Below are 9,855 nucleotides of genomic sequence, written 5' to 3'. Positions count from 1 at the left end.
GTGTGTGTGTGGAGGGGTATAGTGTGTGTGTGTGTGGAGGGGTATAGTGTGTGTGTGTGTGTGTGGAGGGGTATAGTGTGTGTGTGTGGAGGGGTATAGTGTGTGTGTGTGGAGGGGTATAGTGTGTGTGTGTGTAGAGGGGTATAGTGTGTGTGGAGGGGTATAGTGTGGAGGGGTATAGTGTGTGTGTGTGTGGAGGGGTATAGTGTGTGTGTGTGTGGAGGGGTATAGTGTGTGTGTGTGGAGGGGTATAGTGTGTGTGTGTGGAGGGGTATAGTGTGTGTGGAGGGGTATAGTGTGTGTGTGGAGGGGTATAGTGTGTGTGTGGAGGGGTATAGTGTGTGTGTGGAGGGGTATAGTGTGTGTGTGTGGAGGGGTATAGTGTGTGTGTGTGGAGGGGTATAGTGTGTGTGTGTGGAGGGGTATAGTGTGTGTGTGTGTGTGAGGGGTATAGTGTGTGTGTGTGGAGGGGTATAGTGTGTGTGTGGAGGGGTATAGTGTGTGTGTGTGTGGAGGGGTATAGTGTGTGTGTGTGTGGAGGGGTATAGTGTGTGTGTGTGTGGAGGGGTATAGTGTGTGTGTGTGGAGGGGTATAGTGTGTGTGTGGAGGGGTATAGTGTGTGTGTGTGTGGAGAGGTATAGTGTGTGTGTGGAGGGGTATAGTGTGTGTGTGGAGGGGTATAGTGTGTGTGTGTGTGGTGGGGTATAGTGTGTGTGTGTGGAGGGGTATAGTGTGTGTGTGTGTGGAGGGGTATAGTGTGTGTGTGTGGAGGGGTATAGGTGTGTGTGTGTGTGTGGAGGGGTATAGTGTGTGTGTGTGTGTGGAGGGGTATAGTGTGTGTGTGTGTGGAGGGGTATAGTGTGTGTGTGTGTGGAGGGGTATAGTGTGTGTGTGTGTGGAGGGGTATAGTGTGTGTGTGTGTGGAGGGGTATAGTGTGTGTGTGTGTGGAGGGGTATAGTGTGTGTGTGTGTGGAGGGGTATAGTGTGTGTGTGTGTGTGGAGGGGTATAGTGTGTGTGTGGAGGTGTATAGTGTGTGTGTGTGGAGGGGTATAGTGTGTGGAGGTGTATAGTGTGTGTGTGTAGGTGTATAGTGTGTGTGTGGAGGTGTATAGTGTGTGTGTGTGTGTGGAGGTGTATAGTGTGTGTGTGTGTGGAGGGGTATGTGTGTGTGTGGAGGGGTATAGTGTGTGTGTGTGTGTGGAGGGGTATAGTGTGTGTGTGTGTGGAGGGGTATAGTGTGTGTGTGTGGAGGGGTATAAGTGTGTGTGTGGAGGGGTATAGTGTGTGTGTGGAGGGGTATAGTGTGTGTGTGTGTGGAGGGGGTATAGTGTGTGTGTGTGGAGGGGTATAGTGTGTGTGTGGAGGGGTATAGTGTGTGTGTGTGTGGAGGGGTATAGTGTGTGTGTGGAGGGGTATAGTGTGTGTGTGGAGGGGTATAGTGTGTGTGCGGAGGGGGTATAGTGTGTGTGTGTGTGTGTGTGTGTGGAGGGGTATAGTGTGGAGGTATAGTGGGGGCGTATGGAGGTATAGTGTTTGGAGGTGGTGTGTGTGGAGGTATAGTGGGGGGTATGGAGGTATAGTGTGTTTTGAGGTGTGTGTGTGTGGAGGTATAGTGTGTGTGGGGGTGTGTGTGTGGAGGTATAGTGTGTAGGTATGGTGTATAGTGTGTGGGGGTGTGTGTGTGTGGGGAGGTATAGTGTGGGGGTGTGTGTGGAGGTATAGTGTGTGGAGGTGTGTGTGGGTGGGGGGGTGTGTGGAGGTATAGTGTTGGGTATGGAGGTATACTGTTTGGAGGTATAGTGTGTGGTGTGTGTGTGAAGGTATAGTGGGGGGTATGGAGGTATAGTGTGTTTGGAGGTGGTGTGTGTGTGTGTGTGTATAGTGTGGAGGGGTATAGTGTGTGTGTGTGTGTGTGTGGAGGGGTATAGTGTGTGTGTGTGTGGAGGGGTATAGTGTGTGTGTGTGTGTGGAGGGGTATAGTGTGTGTGTGTGGAGGGGTATAGTGTGTGTGTGTGGAGGGGTATAGTGTGTGTGTGGAGGGGTATAGTGTGTGTGTGTGGAGGGGTATAGTGTGTGTGTGTGGAGGGGTATAGTGTGTGTGTGTGTGGAGGGGTATAGTGTGTGTGGAGGGGTATAGTGTGTGTGTGTGTGTGGAGGGGTATAGTGTGTGTGTGGAGGGGTATAGTGTGTGTGTGTGTGTGGAGGGGTATAGTGTGTGTGTGGAGGGGTATAGTGTGTGTGTGTGGAGGGGTATAGTGTGTGTGTGTGTGGAGGGGTATAGTGTGTGTGGAGGGGTATAGTGTGTGTGGAGGGGTATAGTGTGTGTGGAGGGGTATAGTGTGTGTGTGTGGAGGGGTATAGTGTGTGTGTTTGTGTGTGGAGGGGTATAGTGTGTGTGTGTGGAGGGGTATAGTGTGTGTGTGTGGAGGGGTATAGTGTGTGTGTGTGTGTGGAGGGGTATAGTGTGTGTGGAGGGGTATAGTGTGTGTGTGTGTGTGTGGAGGGGTATAGTGTGTGTGTGTGTGGAGGGGTATAGTGTGTGTGGAGGGGTATAGTGTGTGTGTGTGGAGGGGTATAGTGTGTGTGTGTGGAGGGGTATAGTGTGTGTGTGTGGAGGGGTATAGTGTGTGTGTGTGGAGGGGTATAGTGTGTGTGTGTGGAGGGGTATAGTGTGTGTGTGTGGAGGGGTATAGTGTGTGTGTGGAGGGGTATAGTGTGTGTGTGTGGAGGGGTATAGTGTGTGTGTGTGTGGAGGGGTATAGTGTGTGTGTGGAGGGGTATAGTGTGTGTGTGGAGGGGTATAGTGTGTGTGTGGAGGGGTATAGTGTGTGTGTGTGTGTGTGTGTGTGTGGAGGTGTATAGTGTGTGTGGAGGTGTATAGTGTGTGTGGAGGGGTATAGTGTGTGTGTGTGTGTGGAGGAGTATAGTGTGTGTGTGTGGAGGGGTATAGTGTGTGTGGAGGTGTATAGTGTGTGGAGGTGTATAGTGTGCGTGTGGAGGGGTATAGTGTGTGTGGAGGGGTATAGTGTGTGTGTGTGTGTGGAGGTGTATAGTGTGTGTGTGTGTGGAGGGGTATAGTGTGTGTGTGGAGGGGTATAGTGTGTGTGGAGGGGTATAGTGTGTGTGGAGGGGTATAGTGTGTGTGGAGGGGTATAGTGTGTGTGTGTGTGTGGAGGGGTATAGTGTGTGTGTGTGTGTGGAGGAGTATAGTGTGTGTGTGGAGGGGTATAGTGTGTGTGGAGGTGTATAGTGTGCGTGTGGAGGGGTATAGTGTGTGTGTGGAGGGGTATAGTGTGTGTGTGTGGAGGAGTATAGTGTGTGTGTGTGGAGGTGTATAGTGTGTGTGGAGGGGTATAGTGTGTGTGGAGGGGTATAGTGTGTGTGGAGGGGTATAGTGTGTGTGTGTGGAGGGGTATAGTGTGTGTGGAGGTGTATAGTGTGTGTGTGTGTGTGTGTGTGGAGGGGTATAGTGTGTGTGTGTGTGTGTGGAGGGGGTATAGTGTGTGTGTGTGTGTGTGGAGGGGTATAGTGTGTGTGTGTGTGTGGAGGGGGTATAGTGTGTGTGTGTGTGTGTGGAGGGGTATAGTGTGTGTGGAGGGGTATAGTGTGTGTGTGTGTGTGTGTGTAGGGGTATAGTGTGTGTGGAGGGGTATAGTGTGTGTGTGTGTGTGTGTGTGGAGGGGTATAGTGTGTGTGTGGAGGGGTATAGTGTGTGTGTGGAGGGGTATAGTGTGTGTGTGGAGGGGTATAGTGTGTGTGTGGAGGGGTATAGTGTGTGTGTGTGTGTGTGGAGGGGTATAGTGTGTGTGTGGAGGGGTATAGTGAGTGTGTGTGTGTGTGTGTGTGTGGAGGGGTATAGTGTGTGTGTGGAGGTGTATAGTGTGTGTGTGTGTGTGTGTGGAGGGGTATAGTGTGTGTGTGTGTGTGTGTGTGTGTGTGGAGGGGTATAGTGTGTGTGGAGGGGTATAGTGTGTGTGTGGAGGTGTATAGTGTGTGTGTGGAGGGGGTATAGTGTGTGTGTGTGTGTGTGTGGAGGGGTATAGTGTGTGTGTGGAGGGGGTATAGTGTGTGTGTGTGTGTGTGTGTGGAGGGGTATAGTGTGTGTGGAGGGGTATAGTGTGTGTGTGGAGGTGTATAGTGTGTGTGTGTGTGTGGAGGGGTATAGTGTGTGTGTGTGTGGAGGGGGTATAGTGTGTGTGTGTGTGTGTGGAGGGGTATAGTGTGTGTGGAGGGGTATAGTGTGTGTGTGTGGAGGGGTATAGTGTGTGTGTGTGGAGGAGTATAGTGTGTGTGTGTGGAGGTGTATAGTGTGTGTGGAGGGGTATAGTGTGTGTGTGTGTGTGGAGGGGTATAGTGTGTGTGTGTGTGTGTGTGGAGGGGTATAGTGTGTGTGTGGAGGGGTATAGTGTGTGTGTGGAGGGGTATAGTGTGTGTGGAGGGGTATAGTGTGTGTGGAGGGGTATAGTGTGTGTGGAGGGGTATAGTGTGTGTGTGTGGAGGGGTATAGTGTGTGTGGAGGTGTATAGTGTGTGTGTGTGTGTGGAGGGGTATAGTGTGTGTGTGTGTGGAGGGGGTATAGTGTGTGTGTGTGTGTGTGTGTGGAGGGGTATAGTGTGGAGGTATAGTGGGGGCGTATGGAGGTATAGTGTTTGGAGGTGGTGTGTGTGGAGGTATAGTGGGGGGGTATGGAGGTATAGTGTGTTTTGAGGTGTGTGTGTGTGGAGGTATAGTGTGTGTGGGGGGGTGTGTGTGGAGGTATAGTGTGTAGGTATGGTGTATAGTGTGTGGGGGTGTGTGTGTGTGTGGGGAGGTATAGTGTGGGGGTGTGTGTGGAGGTATAGTGTGTGGAGGTGTGTGTGGGTGGGGGGTGTGTGGAGGTATAGTGTTGGGTATGGAGGTATACTGTTTGGAGGTATAGTGTGTGGTGTGTGTGTGTGGAGGTATAGTGTGTGTGAAGGTATAGTGGGGGGTATGGAGGTATAGTGTGTTTGGAGGTGGTGTGTGTGTGTGTATAGTGTGGAGGGGTATAGTGTGTGTGTGTGGAGGGGTATAGTGTGTGTGTGTGTGGAGGGGTATAGTGTGTGGAGGGGTATAGTGTGTGTGTGTGTGGAGGGGTATAGTGTGTGGAGGGATATAGTGTGTGTGTGTGGAGGGGTATAGTGTGTGTGTGGAGGGGTATAGTGTGTGTGGAGGGGTATAGTGTGTGTGGAGGGGTATAGTGTGTGTGTGTGTGTGTGTGTGGAGGGGTATAGTGTGTGTGGAGGGGTATAGTGTGTGTGTGTGTGGAGGGGTATAGTGTGTGTGGAGGGGTATAGTGTGTGTGGAGGGGTATAGTGTGTGTGGAGGGGTATAGTGTGTGTGGAGGGGTATAGTGTGTGTGTGTGTGGAGGGGTATAGTGTGTGTGTGTGGAGGGGTATAGTGTGTGTGTGGAGGGGTATAGTGTGTGTGGAGGTATAGTGTGTGTGTGTGTGTGTGGAGGGGTATAGTGTGTGTGTGGAGGGGTATAGTGTGTGTGTAGAGGGGTATAGTGTGTGTGTAGAGGGGTATAGTGTGTGTGTGTGTGGAGGGGTATAGTGTGTGTGTGTGGAGGGGTATAGTGTGTGTGTGTGTGGAGGGGTATAGTGTGTGTGTGTGTGGAGGGGTATAGTGTGTGTGTGTGTGGAGGGGTATAGTGTGTGTGTGTGTGGAGGGGTATAGTGTGTGTGTGTGTGGAGGGGTATAGTGTGTGTGTGTGTGGAGGGGTATAGTGTGTGTGTGTGTGGAGGGGTATAGTGTGTGTGTGTGTGTGTGGAGGGGTATAGTGTGTGTGTGGAGGGGTATAGTGTGTGTGGAGGGGTATAGTGTGTGTGGAGGGGTATAGTGTGTGTGTGTGTGTGGAGGGGTATAGTGTGTGTGTGTGGAGGGGTATAGTGTGTGTGTGTGTGTGTGTGTGTGGAGGGGTATAGTGTGTGTGGAGGGGTATAGTGTGTGTGTGGAGGGGTATAGTGTGTGTGTGGAGGGGTATAGTGTGTGTGTGTGTGTGTGGAGGGGTATAGTGTGTGTGTGTGTGTGTGTGTGGAGGGGTATAGTGTGTGTGTGTGTGTGTGTGGAGGGGTATAGTGTGTGTGTGGAGGGTTATAGTGTGTGTGTGTGGAGGGGTATAGTGTGTGTGTGGAGGTGTATAGTGTGTGTGGAGGTGTATAGTGTGTGTGGAGGGGTATAGTGTGTGTGTGTGTGTGTGGAGGGGTATAGTGTGTGTGGAGGGGTATAGTGTGTGTGTGGAGGGGTATAGTGTGTGTGTGGAGGGGTATAGTGTGTGTGTGTGTGTGTGGAGGGGTATAGTGTGTGTGGAGGGGTATAGTGTGTGTGTGTGTGGAGGGGTATAGTGTGTGTGTGTGTGTGGAGGGGTATAGTGTGTGTGTGTGGAGGGGTATAGTGTGTGTGTGTGTGGAGGGGTATAGTGTGTGTGTGTGTGTGGAGGGGTATAGTGTGTGTGTGTGGAGGGGTATAGTGTGTGTGTGTGTGGAGGGGTATAGTGTGTGTGTGTGTGTGTGGAGGGGTATAGTGTGTGTGTGTGGAGGGGTATAGTGTGTGGAGGGGTATAGTGTGTGTGGAGGGGTATAGTGTGTGTGTGTGTGTGTGTGGAGGGGTATAATGTGTGTGTGTGTGTGGAGGGGTATAGTGTGTGTGTGGAGGGGTATAGTGTGTGTGTGAAGGGGTGTAGTGTGTGTGGAGGGGTATAGTGTGTGTGTGTGTGTGTGTGGAGGGGTATAGTGTGTGTGTGTGTGGAGGGGTATAGTGTGTGTGTGTGTGTGGAGGGGTATAGTGTGTGTGTGTGTGTGGAGGGGTATAGTGTGTGTGTGTGTGTGTGGAGGGGTATAGTGTGTGTGTGTGTGTGGAGGGGTATAGTGTGTGTGTGTGTGTGGAGGGGTATAGTGTGTGTGTGTGTGTGTGTGGAGGGGTATAGTGTGTGTGTGTGTGTGTGTGTGTGGAGGGGTATAGTGTGTGTGTGTGTGTGGAGGGGTATAGTGTGTGTGTGGAGGGGTATAGTGTGTGTGTGTGTGTGTGGAGGGGTATAGTGTGTGTGTGTGTGTGTGGAGGGGTATAGTGTGTGTGTGTGTGTGTGGAGGGGTATAGTGTGTGTGTGTGTGGAGGGGTATAGTGTGTGTGTGGAGGGGTATAGTGTGTGTGTGGAGGGGTATAGTGTGTGTGTGGAGGGGTATAGTGTGTGTGTGGAGGGGTATAGTGTGTGTGTGTGGAGGGGTATAGTGTGTGTGTGTGTGGAGGGGTATAGTGTGTGTGTGTGTGGAGGGGTATAGTGTGTGTGTGTGTGGAGGGGTATAGTGTGTGTGTGTGTGGAGGGGTATAGTGTGTGTGTGTGTGTGGAGGGGTATAGTGTGTGTGGAGGGGTATAGTGTGTGTGTGTGGAGGGGTATAGTGTGTGTGTGTGGAGGGGTATAGTGTGTGTGTGGAGGGGTATAGTGTGTGTGTGGAGGGGTATAGTGTGTGTGTGGAGGGGTTTAGTGTGTGTGTGTGTGTGTGTGTGTGTGGAGGGGTATAGTGTGTGTGTGTGGAGGGGTATAGTGTGTGTGTGTGGAGGGGTATAGTGTGTGTGTGTGGAGGGGTATAGTGTGTGTGTGTGTGTGTGTGGAGGGGTATAGTGTGTGTGGAGGGGTATAGTGTGTGTGTGTGTGTGGAGGGGTATAGTGTGTGTGTGTGGAGGGGTATAGTGTGTGTGTGTGTGTGTGGAGGGGTATAGTGTGTGTGTGTGTGTGTGGAGGGGTATAGTGTGTGTGTGTGGAGGGGTATAGTGTGTGTGTGTGTGTGGAGGGGTATAGTGTGTGTGTGTGTGTGTGTGTGTGTGGAGGTGTATAGTGTGTGTGTGTGTGTGTGTGGAGGGGTATAGTGTGTGTGTGTGTGTGGAGGGGTATAGTGTGTGTGTGTGTGGAGGGGTATAGTGTGTGTGTGTGGAGGTATAGTGTGTGTGGGGGGGGTGTGGAGGTATAGTGGGGGGTATGGAGGTATAGTGTGTTTGGAGGTCGTGTGTGTGTGTGGAGGTGGTGTGTGTGTGGAGGTATAGTGTGTGTGTGTGGAGGTGTATAGTGTGGGGGTGTGTGTGGAGGTGTATAGTGTGTGGGGGTGTGTGTGTGTGGAGGTGTATAGTGTGTGTGGGGGGCTGTGTGTGGAGGTATAGTGTGTGTGTGTGTGTGGAGGTATAGTGTGTGGAGGTATAGTGTGTGGAGGTATAGTGTGGGGGTGTGTGTGGAGATATAGTGTGTGGTGTGTGTGGAGGTATAGTGTGTGTTTGTGGAGGTGTATAGTGTGGGGGTGTGTGTGGGGGTGTATAGTGTGTGGAGGTGTATAGTGTGGGGGTGTGTGTGGAGATATAGTGTGTGGTGTGTGTGGAGGTATAGTGTGTGTGTGTGTGGAGGTATAGTGGGGGGGGTGTGTGTGGAGGTATAGTGGGGGGGTATGGAGGTTTAGTGTGTGGTGTGTGTGGAGGTATAGTGTGGGGGTGTGTGTGGAGGTGTGGAGGTATAGTGTGTGGTGTGTGTGGAGGTGTGGAGGTTTAGTGTGTGGAGGTGTGTGTGGTTATTGTGTAGGTGTGATGAGTTGGCCACTGACTTTTTCCAGCACGGAGCACTGGTCAGTCGATCTTATTGTTGGGTTTATTAGCGATTTGTTTGCTCATCAGCACTGATTTCACCTGGAAAGTGTTCAGCTGGAGGAATCCGCCTCCATTCAGTGACTGTAAGCAGAGGAGGAGGTGCCTGCTGCATTTCATGTATACATATGACCTACATTAGCCTGTGTGTCCTGCATGTGGGGGGCATGTGGGGGGCATGTGTGTCTTTGTTCTTCTCTGCAGGTGCTATCCATAATACACAATCCTGCAGACAGGCTGGAGACTCTGCAGCATTCTTCATTCTTTGAGCTAAAAGCAAATGTTTAAGGGTGCGAGCGTGAAGACTTCTGCTCATCCAGGGGGCTGATCCCAGGAGAGGGAGAGCAATAAGCCACATGCTTGGGGAGGCAGTTGCTGCAGTGGCGCTGAGGATCTGCTGGTGGGGTCCTGGTGCCCCTGTACGGATGGCCTATGGAGATTGGAGATGCGTTGCCGGCTGAAGCTTGATACACCTGCTACAGTCGTGATCTCTATCGTCTGGATGTGAAGAACCAGCCAGTGGATTGTTGCTCCCGCCGGAGGGTTAGACGTTGTTGCTCCCGCCGGAGGGTTAGACGTTGTTGCTCCCGCCGGAGGGTTAGACGTTGTTGCTCCCGCCGGAGGGGGAGACGTTGTTGCTCCCGCCGGAGGGGGAGACGTTGTTGCTCCCGCCGGAGGGGGAGACGTTGTTGTTCCCGCCGGAGGGGGAGACGTTGTTGCTCCCGCCGGAGGGGGAGACGTTGTTGCTCCCGCCGGAGGGGGAGACGTTGTTGCAATCTGACGCTGTAGTGACCAGTATATTGTAGTGACCAGTATGTTGTATGTTGTAGTGACCAGTATATTGTATGTTGTAGTGACCAGTATATTGTAGTGACCAGTATGTTGTATGTTGTAGTGACCAGTATATTGTAGTGACCAGTATGTTGTGCCCACCTTGTGTTTCTGGAGACACGCACCTGTAAATTAGTCGGGCTCTCATCACTACAGAAATGCCAAACATGGACGCTAACTGCGGTTTAGGCACACTGAGGCTCAAAAGGGAGGGGAGAGACATTTGGATTTGGGAGTGCAGAATTCTATTTATTTCTTTTGAAGGGCTGAGTAGTCATACCGCTTTTCCAAAGCCTTTGTACTACCAGTAACGTGGAAGCCCCCTATATTTCCTTTAACAGATGACGGACCTGAGTGGGGGCGTTTTTTGTGGATT

This window comes from Phyllobates terribilis, unplaced genomic scaffold, assembly GCF_046119375.1.
Source record: "Phyllobates terribilis strain yellow unplaced genomic scaffold, ASM4611937v1 Scaffold_12__6_contigs__length_324123572, whole genome shotgun sequence".
In the NCBI taxonomy this organism is placed as follows: Eukaryota; Metazoa; Chordata; class Amphibia; order Anura; family Dendrobatidae; genus Phyllobates; species Phyllobates terribilis.
Note: the sequence above shows the minus strand (reverse complement) of the source record.